The sequence below is a fragment of the Durio zibethinus genome, chromosome 12 (assembly GCF_047325235.1).
Source record: "Durio zibethinus cultivar Kanyao isolate XHJ-2024 chromosome 12, ASM4732523v1, whole genome shotgun sequence".
NCBI classification, from domain to species: domain Eukaryota; kingdom Viridiplantae; phylum Streptophyta; class Magnoliopsida; order Malvales; family Malvaceae; genus Durio; species Durio zibethinus.
This window is the reverse complement of record NC_143173.1, coordinates 13,581,469-13,592,483: the sequence shown is the minus strand read 5'-3', so window position 1 is coordinate 13,592,483 and position 11,015 is coordinate 13,581,469. Positions and strand designations below refer to the sequence as shown.

General features: G+C 35.3%; 1 pseudogene; it reads left to right on the top strand.

The window, feature by feature from the left end:
- The first annotated feature begins 4,805 nt into the window (after positions 1-4,805).
- On the top strand, positions 4,806-11,015 carry LOC149515732 (putative disease resistance RPP8-like protein 2; annotated as a pseudogene).

Here is an 11,015-nt window from a genome sequence, read left to right as displayed (position 1 = left end):
CTTCTGTTGGTGGTTGAGAGATTTCATAAGTGAATACCATTTCTTGTCTTCTCTTTGCTCTCCAAACCAAGTAACCTGGGGTGACTTTTTCAGTGAATGGTCCAGGACTCACTCTTTGGGGATTTTTCCATGCTTTGATCATCTCATTCATCCTCTGAAATGCTTTAGGCTCACTGTAAGAGAAATCTAATTGATGAAGCCCATAAGTCACAGGAATGAACTGTTCTCCCCCCAATTGCCTCCTTACTAGGAGCGGTGCATAATTCGTCACTCCCCATAAACCCAGAAGTGGAACCTCTGTACTATCCCCACATTGGTATAACATAGGCTCACGATTCATCCATGGGGCTAACCATCTCACCCTGACACTTTCTAATTTTTGTAAGAAAGTTATCCATTCTTGTTTAGACCTCCGCTTTGACCAACCACTTTCGCAGAATTCCTTGATCGGAAAGCGATTACGGATATAAATCTTCGAGAAAGCACCATTTCCATGTTCGAAATGGCTTTTCATCCACACATACAATAACTGTATGCATCCTATGAAGCGCCCTCCATTCCGATGACAATAACTCAAGGATCTGATAGTCTCTGCTAATATCACCGTTGAGGGATTACAGCCATTGATCACACTTTCGAAGAAATCAACCACCTCTATCTCAATATGTCCCAAAACCTTTGGAAAGATTACCAGTCCGTATATAGCCAAGGCAAATATGTCCAACCCCCGTTCTTCATTGGCATGTTGCATCAGAAACTCATGAAAGAACTTCCAAGGTAGGCAGACCTGTTCCTGTTTCTTCTTTGTATGAGAATCCACAACTTCCTTGTTTATCCCCATGAGTTGAGCCAGACTTTTACGAAATCCTGACTTACGCTTTTTGACATATATCTTGTCAGGAGTCTTGAGATACAAACCCAACAAGACCGAATATTCTTCTATGGTGGGAGTCATATCAACTTTATTAAAGATGAAACACCTGTATGTAGGATCCCAGAATTGTGTTGCAGCTCTAATTAGTTGATCATCAACAGCCACTGCTAGAAGGTGTGCTATATGCCCATGTTTCTGACAAAACTGCTCTTGTCTTGACGGACTCATCTTCTTCCAGATGTCAACCAAATCTTCTAAATTGTTCTGTTTGAGGAGGATAGATGTTTCTTGAGACAGAGTGGACTTATACCCAATTGGCAAGCAATCTCCCATCTTCAGTTGGGTCTTTTCTGACAAGGCCCTTACCTCATTAGGTGTCCCACAGGGTGCTAATACTGATGAAGAACAAACTAGGCGTTCATTGGTGTCCATGAAAAAATTTGTTGAAGACCGTTTTTCAGGCAAATGTTCTTTATGCAACTTTATGATGTGCACATGAACCAATGCAAAAGAAAAAAAAGGTTAGTATACCCAGAAAAAGAATAAATAACAAAATAAATTTTAACATCACCCAAAGTAAAAGGATGGATCCTAGCCTTTGGTCAATTCTAACAGGGAAAAGCGATGGCTCTATCTATGGGTTAGGCACTCTTAAGGTTCACTATATGTGGTTTTAGGGTTAAAGTCTAAAGGTCCTCAAATTGTTCCTTACATCCTTGTCCATCACAGACTAGTAAGGCACCCTAATCCTCACCCATTACAGGCTACAAGCGGAAAAGGTTCAATTTGAGTGGGAGTATTTCGCTAGCCACTGCGGAGGCATTAGACCTCACGAAAGCAATAGGTACTTTACTCCCTCCTAGAGGGACAGAGCTCGGGTGTAGAGCTCATGTTATGCACATGCACATGAATGACATAATTAACATAAACATGAATAATAACACATATATACAAACAGGTTCAATTTTATTAGGCTTTTGGATAACACAAATTATTTGCTGGCCTGACTCTCAAAGTCCCCAGCGGAGTCGCCAAGCTGTCATAACGTCTAGATCCGGGGATCTATCGCCAGACATTGACTTTAGGGAGTCGCCACCAATCTTTTTTTATCCAGGTGTGATTGGCCACCTAAGGAATCTGCCCTTTTAGGGAACACCTAAGCTTAAGGGTCCCTAAAAGAATAGGTTCGAGTCTGCTTAACCAGAACAGAGTTCGGGAGTTCGGTTACGTGTGAGGAAGGTTATAGCACCCTCACAACGCCCATCAAAAGATGGTACCAGCTTGAATTTGTGTTATCCAAAAGCCTTAAAATTTTACCAAGTAGTTAGTTGTTGAAAATTATTCTCAATTGACTCTAATACTTTTAGCAGAAAATTGAGAAAATTCCCTCACCTCAGGAGTATGCAAGAAAAACTACTGTTTCACTTGCAGAGGCTCCGTCGTCGGATTAATTAAAGAAAAAAAAATCAAAATCAGCCAAGTAATTAATTATCGGAAATTATTCTCAATTGACTCTAATACTTTTAGCAGAAAATTGAGAAAATTCCCTCACCTCAGGAGTATGCAAGAAAAACTACTGTTTTTACTTGTAGAGGCTCCGTCGTCGGATTAATTAAAGAATAAAGAAAAAAAAAATCAAGATCAAAATCAAAGTCAAATAAAAAAAATTCAAAAAAAAAAAAAAAAAAAAAAAAAACCTGGAGCGGCTCGGATCGCGGCTCGGCTTGGTGCGGCTCGGCTCGGAGGGGCTGAAACGCGCAGGTCAGAAAGCGGGTCGACGCTTCGGGTCGGGTCGGGTTCGGCAAAACGCGCGGATCCTCTTATTAACTTAAAGCCAAAACGACGTCGTTTTGGGAGGGTATAAAAGGCACCTTCCTCCGTTTTTCAGCAGACCGTTCCTCCCCTCTCTCTCTCTTCTTCCCTGCCTTCTCTCTAGAATTTGAAGAACGCCGGTGCCGGATTCTGGAAAATTCGCCGGAATCTGGGAATTTCGTCGGAAATTGGCCGGAAGTTGGCCGGATGGTTGCCGGTTTCTGGGATTCTCCGCCGGAAACTGGGTCTGTCGCCGAAAACTTCAAAGTTCGCCGAAATTGTCGCCGGAAAATTCAAAAGTCGCCGGAATTTTCGTCGGAATCTGGAAATTTCCCAGAAATTTCCAGAAAATTTTTTCGCCAAATTTTTCTAAAAAATTTTTCTCACTGCCAGAACACTCCTAAACTTTTCCTTAGCTCTCTAAACACCCCTATTCTCTCAATCAGTAGCTTTTGCTTCTGTTTTCTCTGTGTTCTTGACTGTTCTAGGGGGGTCCCTTTTATAGGGATTGATCAGGAGTTTCTGATCAATCCCAATTCCTCTTTGGACGGGAATTCAGTCTTTGAATCCAATTGGACTCTTCTGATTGAATTCCCCTCCAGAGTGGGAGTCTTCAACTTTGAATCCTAGCCCTCCAAAATAAAAATTAAAATAAAATTTAAAAAAAATCTAGATAATTGGAAAGATAAATCAAAAGATAAAAAATTTTCAAATAATATCTGAAAATCAGAAAAAATCAGAACAGATAATTTAAAAAAAAAGAGATAAGAATAATAATATAATAATAATAAATATATAACTATATACATATAAATCTATTCTAATGAAAAAAAAAAGGAATATATATATATATACATATATTAATACATAATAATAATAAATAATAAAAATAAAAAATACGGGGTAAAAATTCAATTGGGCCTTGCCCATTTGGGCCAGGCCCAAATGATCTGGGTCAGGCCCAATTGATCCGGGTCAGGCCCAATTGATCCGGGCCCGGACCTGATTGGGTGTCTACAGACAGTTCATTTAATTTTTCTAAAGCGTCCGTTCGTGTAGGAAAGTGAGTTGCTTAAACATTACATAAGATCTAGCACCCAAAAAAAAAAAAAAGATCAAAATTTTCGATTTTGCCCACATTATGGAGCCACTTACGCAGCAAGGGTGAGTCATTTCTTCGTCTTTTCACTAAGCTTTAGACTTTCGTACCTCAACAATGCTTGGCAAGAGAAGACGTTTTGCTTGGAATTTGGACAAACGTTGTAAAGACCAACTCAAAGGCGAGGAGTTGGTTGCAGATGTAATGTACTTCAAATCTGTCTCTAACTGTATTTGTAAGTTCATGATTATATAGCTAATTTTACTTCAAATTGCTTTGTCTCTAACTATATATGTGAGTTCATAGTTAATTAAATGTTAAAAAAAACTTAAATTTCACTCGGTAATTTTCAGTCATATAAAATATTTTTACTTTGATTTTATTCTGTGTTATAAATTGTACAAGATAGATAAAAATAACATATAAATGCTGAAACAATTTTGCTTGCTAGCATCGGATCATCGAAACTCCAATTATTTGTATAAGCGGACAATTGGACCTTTTTTATTACATATATGACTCCAAATACGATTGACATTAACAGCGTGAACTTATTGGAACCCGCAAATTTCGAAAACCAACAACATAGTAACTGATTTAAATATCAATTAACACGATTGGACCCTCTTAAAACAGAGTAATACATTATAAAACAATCAATAATTGTCCTTTCCTCCTATTAGCAAATGGTTCACAACTTTTGATAAAAGAGAAATACATCCAGCTAATACATAGAAATTAAAAATATTGCGCAGATTCAGGCAGATCACGCTCTAGTCCTGGAGAAAGAAAAGTAATTTAGACTCTGTTTTGAAAAAAATTGCATCTGTCAAATTGGGTGTCACGAAGCCTATTAAATATGAATTATTTTATTATTTTTAAATATTTTAATTGAAATTGGATCTTTTTTAAAACAGAATAATACAGTAAGTTAAGAATATTGTGCCAAATTCAGCCATACATTTTGAAATCCTAGAGAAAGAAGAGTAAGTTGGACTCTGTTTTCGATCAGCGGCAGAAATGGAAGAGGCTATTGTGTCCTTAGCCTTTGAAAGGATTACCGATTTACTCATTCAAGAAGCAGTTTACCTGCGTGGAGTTCGTGAGGAAGTGGAGCGTCTAAAGGCTGAACTAAAGTGGATGCAGAGCTTTTTGAAAGATGCTGACCATAGGCAAGAACGAAGACGAGCGTCTCCGCAATCGAGTGGCGCAAATTAGAGATCTTGCTTACGATGCTTAAGATGTTATTGACTCCGATGTTCTCGAAATTGCACATCAAGGAGGCTTTCATGGAATCATCAAGCGATTCACCTGCATTTTCACCAAACCGTCTCATCTGCACAAAATAGGGGCGCAGGTCAAAGCAGCCCAGACTAAGCTTGAAGCTATTTCCAAGAGTCTTCCAGCTTATGAGATATCTGGTGAAAGAGAGAAGTCTAGCTCTATTTCCAGAATGCAGCAGCAACAGCGGTTACGAAGAACATATTCGCATGTTGAGGAAGCGAATGTTGTTGGCTTTGGGGGCATGACAAGGAATGTTTTGGCTCAGTTGACAGAAGAAGAAGAAGGAGATAGAACTCATGTCGTTGTTTCCATCGTCGGAATGGGGGCATAGTTAAAAGCACTCTTGCAAAAAAAGTATACAACCACATTGATGTGAGACGACATTTTGATTGCTTTGCTTGGGCTTTTATTTCTCAAAAATGTATGACAAGAGAAGTTTTGCATGATGTCCTCATAAAAGTTCATTATCCTTCTGAAAAAGAAAGAAAGAAAATTGATAAAATGATCGAGAATGAGTTGATCAAAAGACTTTTTGAAGTCTTGAAAGAAAAAGTTATTTGTAGTCCTCGATGATATCTGGAGAATTGATCAATGGAATAGTCTTCAAGCTGCTTTTCCACGTGGAGTAAAGGGAAACAAAATTTTATTCACAACACGAAATAAGGATGTTGCGTTACTTGCAGATCCTTGCAACTCCCCAATAGAGCTTCCATTTCTTACAGAAGATCGAAGTTGGGATCTTTTCAAGAGGAAAGCATTCCCTAGAAATACAACGGAGTCTGATGCTGGCTCAGGAGAATTTTTCGAGACGCTAGGAAGACAGATGGTGAAAAAATGTGGAGGGCTACCTCTTGCAATTGTTGCGTTGGGAGGCTTGCTAGCAACTAAAAAATCACGGGTTCAATGGGAGATGGTTCAAAGAAACATGCAAGCACACTTAAACAAGGTCCAACAACAAGACCATCAGTATGGTGCAGTGAATGGAATTTTGGTTTTAAGCTACAACGATTTGCCTTATTATTTAAAACCATGCTTCTTATATCTTGGTCATTATCCAGATGATTGGGAAATCTCAAAGAAGGAACTCATTCGATTATGGATTGCTGAAGTTTTCATTTCACCATCACTTGAAAGCGGAGGAATGTTGATGGAAGATGTTGCTGAACAATTCCAGGAAAAGCTGATAAATAGATGTTTGGTTCAAGTTAGCAAGAGGGACCGTACAGGAGTAGGCGTGAAAACATGTCACATACATGATTCCTTGAGGGACTTGTGCGTGGAGAAAGCTCAAGAGGAGAATTTCTTGGAAATTATTCAGCCAAATGATGTGACTTCGTCGGCATCTATGGCACGAAGAATTGCTATTCATCCTACCAAAAGGTATGTTTCTTTGAAGGGAGAAAATCCAAAATTACGTTCTTTGTTGCTCTGTCAACATGAGAAATTGATAAAATTGCACATTTCAAAATGCAAAAATTTCAAATGTTTAAGAGTCCTGAATGTTGTGAAAAAGAATGAAGACAAGTGGCATGTGTCAATTGTAATTAGTAATCTATATCATTTGAGATATTTGAGGTTAAAATGTTATGGAAAAATCATCTTGCCACGATCTATTGGGAAGTTGAAGACTTTACACACTTTGCACGCCCAAAGTATTGGATTAACATAAATCCTAAAGTTCTATTCAATATGGAACGTTTAAGGCATATTTTATTACTTGATTATTATGGGAGTCCTTCTCCCGTACTGAATGGTGGATGCCACCAAGGATTACTTCAAAAAATATTGAAACTTTAAAGTACATTTGGGTTGAGAATTTATTTGAAAATAATGCAGTGTTGGGCTTGGCTAATATTCAGAGTTTAGGATATTTTCTAGGAGATCAAAAGATGTTGAGCCTACCCTAAAAGCAGTGGTCGAATCACATCGTCTTCGGTCATTGTTCATGAGATTTTTATGGGATTCAAGCCAATCATTTCCAGACTTGAAACCCCTTTCTCGGAGTCATCACCCCTGAAAACTATTCATAGATGGGAAGATACATGAAGCAATAAACATAACAACACAAAAATAATATATTGCAATAAATTCACAGTAACAGATAACAATCAATAATCAATAACGTAAAAAAAAAATAAAGCACATTAAAATTTATGTGGAAAACACTCTAGTGTAGAGGAAAAAATCACGGACTACAAAAAAAAAATCTACTATCAAATAATAGATATACAAAGTTATTTTCTAGCTAAAACTAGAGCTAATCAACAACTAGAGAAACAATTGGAAAAATCTCACTAAATAGGTGACTCAACAAATACACAATGGATTTGTTCTTAGATAGCTTTAAACCTGATCTTCACCATTCAAAATGTGAAACTCTGAATCATAAACCTGTTAACAAAATTTCAGTTCAATTGGACCATGAATCAACTTTCAATCAACTAACTCTCCCTTCTCTCTTTTCTTTCTATTTTTCTGACTTCTTTTTTCCCCCTTCTTTTCTTGGTTTACAGCACCTCCTTTTTTTTTTTTTTTACTTTAAAATAGCTTCACCTTTTTTTATTAAGTAGCTAGGGCTCTATGTAAAAAGAAAGATCAAGGCCTAAGGCCTTTGATTGGTCAAAAACCAATTACATGGGGCTAGATCTCACTTTTCTAACAATCTCCCCCTTCAGCCCCATTAAGAAGAGATTAATCACCATAGCAATTTCATTTAAAATTTACCTTAGTCAAGGAACTTATTTCGGCTAAGTTACTATAGAGCTCAAGCTTTTTCTTAGGAAGTATCTTAGTCAATATATCTGCTACATTTTCATCGGTATGGACTTTCTTTAATAGCATATGCTATTTTTCAATCATTGAACGTAACCAATGATATCTAACATCAATGTGCTTTGCTCTAGCATGGTACAAGACATTCTTACTCAAATCTAAAGCATTCTGGCTATCACAGAACACCACATACTCTTTCTGATTCAATCTCAATTCAAGAAGAAAACATTTCATCCAAAACATTTCTTTACTTGCTTTAGTTGCTGCAATATACTCAGTCTTTGTAGTTGACAAAGCAACACACTTCTACAACTTAGACTGTCAAGACACAGATCCTCTTGCAAAAATGAACAAATACCCTGAAGTAGATTTCCTATCATCAAAATCACATGCCATGTCAGCATCAGTAAACCCTTCTAGAACTTGTTGTGAAACTCCATAACTCAAGCATATTTTTTAAGTGCCCCTCAAATATTTGAAAATCTAGTTCACTATTTCCTAGTGAATTTTTTTCGAATTAGAAAAAAATCTACTCACTACACCAATTACATGAACAATGTCAGGCCGTGTGCAAATCATAAGATACATTAAAGAACTAAGTACAAAAAAATAACGAATACTAGATATATTTAGTTGCTCTTCCTTAGTCACCAAACAAGATTTCTTACTCAGATGAAAATGGTTGGTCTTGTTTTGCAGTTTAGTCTTGATCATTTGGCATACTTTGATCACTTTTTAAATCTTACTTTCAAATCTGAACAAAATGGATGTCTTTTATTTTTGTGCAATTTCTGTTCCACAAAAAATGCACAAAGAATAGCAGCTATAGACACCCTATTTAGTCCGGGAATATTTTTTCAGAATTAGGCTTCAACCGTAAGTGAAAGATTTTTGGGATTTAATTCTAGAATCAATTGGCATTAAAAATGATGTGGAGAGATTGTCAGAATTTAATTCCATAATCAATTCACATTAAAATGATAAGGAGAGATTTTTGGGATTTGATTTCAAAATCAATTCTCATTAAAATGGAAATCAAACAAAATCATTTAAGGAGAATTGATTGAGCATGAACTTCTATATAAACTTGTGATCAAAGCAAAGGAGCGTTTAAAAAAAGATTATGCAAAAACATTTGAGAGAAAAAGAGAGAAATTTGTTTAGCAACCAAGAGGTTTTAAGTTCTAGGTTTGGTTTGTTCAGATTTTTTAGAATTGGAATTTGGTGTTTTTAGGTTTGAATTTCTGTAGGGTTTTGCATTCTAGGGATTCCTGGGTTTAGCTTTCTAGACAATTTGTTGAGTTTCTAAAAATTCTCTATTAGCTTTTAGGATTTATTTGTCATTTTCTAAAAATCAGCTAGAGAGAAGACAGAAGAATAACCATTTTAGAAAGAGAGGCATACTCAAACACTTTTGAATAAAAGCCTAAAATTTGAGACATCCAAATCTATGTGTTTTACCATGCACAATCCTACTTGATCATAGGCATTTTCTTTCCCTTTTCCTCTCCATTATCTATTGTGACTTTATTTTTCTTATTTTATTTATTTTATTTTGTTTATTTTTATTTACTCTTATTATTTCTTATTTTAAATTATAAAATACATTACTTATTATTATGATTTTTTTTCTTTGTACCTATTTATAAAAAAATAAAAAAATATTTTCAAATAAATTCATGAATCCCTCCAAACTATTTGAGGACTTTTCATGAATTTAAATTTTATGAAATCCACCAAATTATTGAAACATTACATAAATCAATTTTTAAAATAAAAAAAAAATAAAAAAAATTTTATCTTCTAAACTATTTGAGGATTTCTTCAAATTAAATCCTACCAAACTATTGGGAGATATAATGAAATTCACAAAATTTTTTTACAAATCTTTTTACAAAAGGTCTTGCCAAACGATTAGGAGATCTACTTTAAAGTAAATTTTACTAAACTATTGGCAGACTTTACTAATTTTTTTGAATAAAAATCTTAACAAATCTAACAATAGAGCCTCTTTAGAGTAGGATACTAGTTCTCGTGAATACTCATGAGATAAGAGAATTATCTTAAATTGCTACTAAACTATTGGGACAATTTTAAGACTAATTTTTTAATATTTAATATTTTGGTAAAAACATAAACATTTTTTAAAGCTTAGATAATTTGGAATCAAACTAGTACCATCATTGGGATGGGTGTCGTAAGGATGCTATAACCTTCCTCATACGTAAACATACTCCCGAACCTAAACTTTAGTTTTATAGATTAGAATTTGTTTTTGGTGGCCAATCACACCTAAACAAAAAAGATTATTGGCGATTCCTCTAATCCATGTCTAGTAGTAGGCCCACAAATCTATATGTTATGACATTAACCAAAGTAGAAGATGATAAATTCACCTCATTGTCTATGTCAGCCAGTATTTATTTATTTATAAAGTATATTTTTTTATTAAATCATTGTTAAATATTTAAAATTTGGTACCAATACGTTTCGTTAATCCAAATAAAAAATTGTGAACCAATTAATATTAGGTAGCCTTATGTCACAGACTTGGACATTGTAATTGAGATATCAATATTAGGTACCAATGTTTGTTGGTTCGAGTGATTAAGAAATTCAATTTTTCTTAAGTAACATCTTAGTTTTGAGTTTTGTGAATTGATAAAACACGCATTGGGAGAACTTATCCTCTTTATGAAATCTAACCCGACTCAATTTTGGTTAGAGTTTTAAAAATATATATATTAGGTAACCAGCTAACTATTATTCAACTTTAAAATTTGTTCCAACTGAAGCATCATGTTTTGAAATTTGTTCCAACAAACGTTGTCAAGTTAACGTTGTGATAATCTAAGGTGAAGCAAGATTCAAAGGCTGTATTGGAAAAGCTGCCTCATTTGGAATTCTCTACCTATCGTTCAATGCATATATGGGACTAAAATGATTTGCTTTACCAATGGGTTTCTTCAACTTGATTCTCTTGTGATTGTATCATTACCAAAATTAGAAGAGTGGGAGATAAGAGAAGGTGCAATGCCACATCTTTGGAGTTCACGATTAATCGATCCTTCAAAAGTGAGGATGATTTCAGAAGGATTGAAATATATTACTATTATCCAAGAAATGAAATTAAATTGGATGAAGAGGTCACCAAATGCATTCTTAGCAATATGA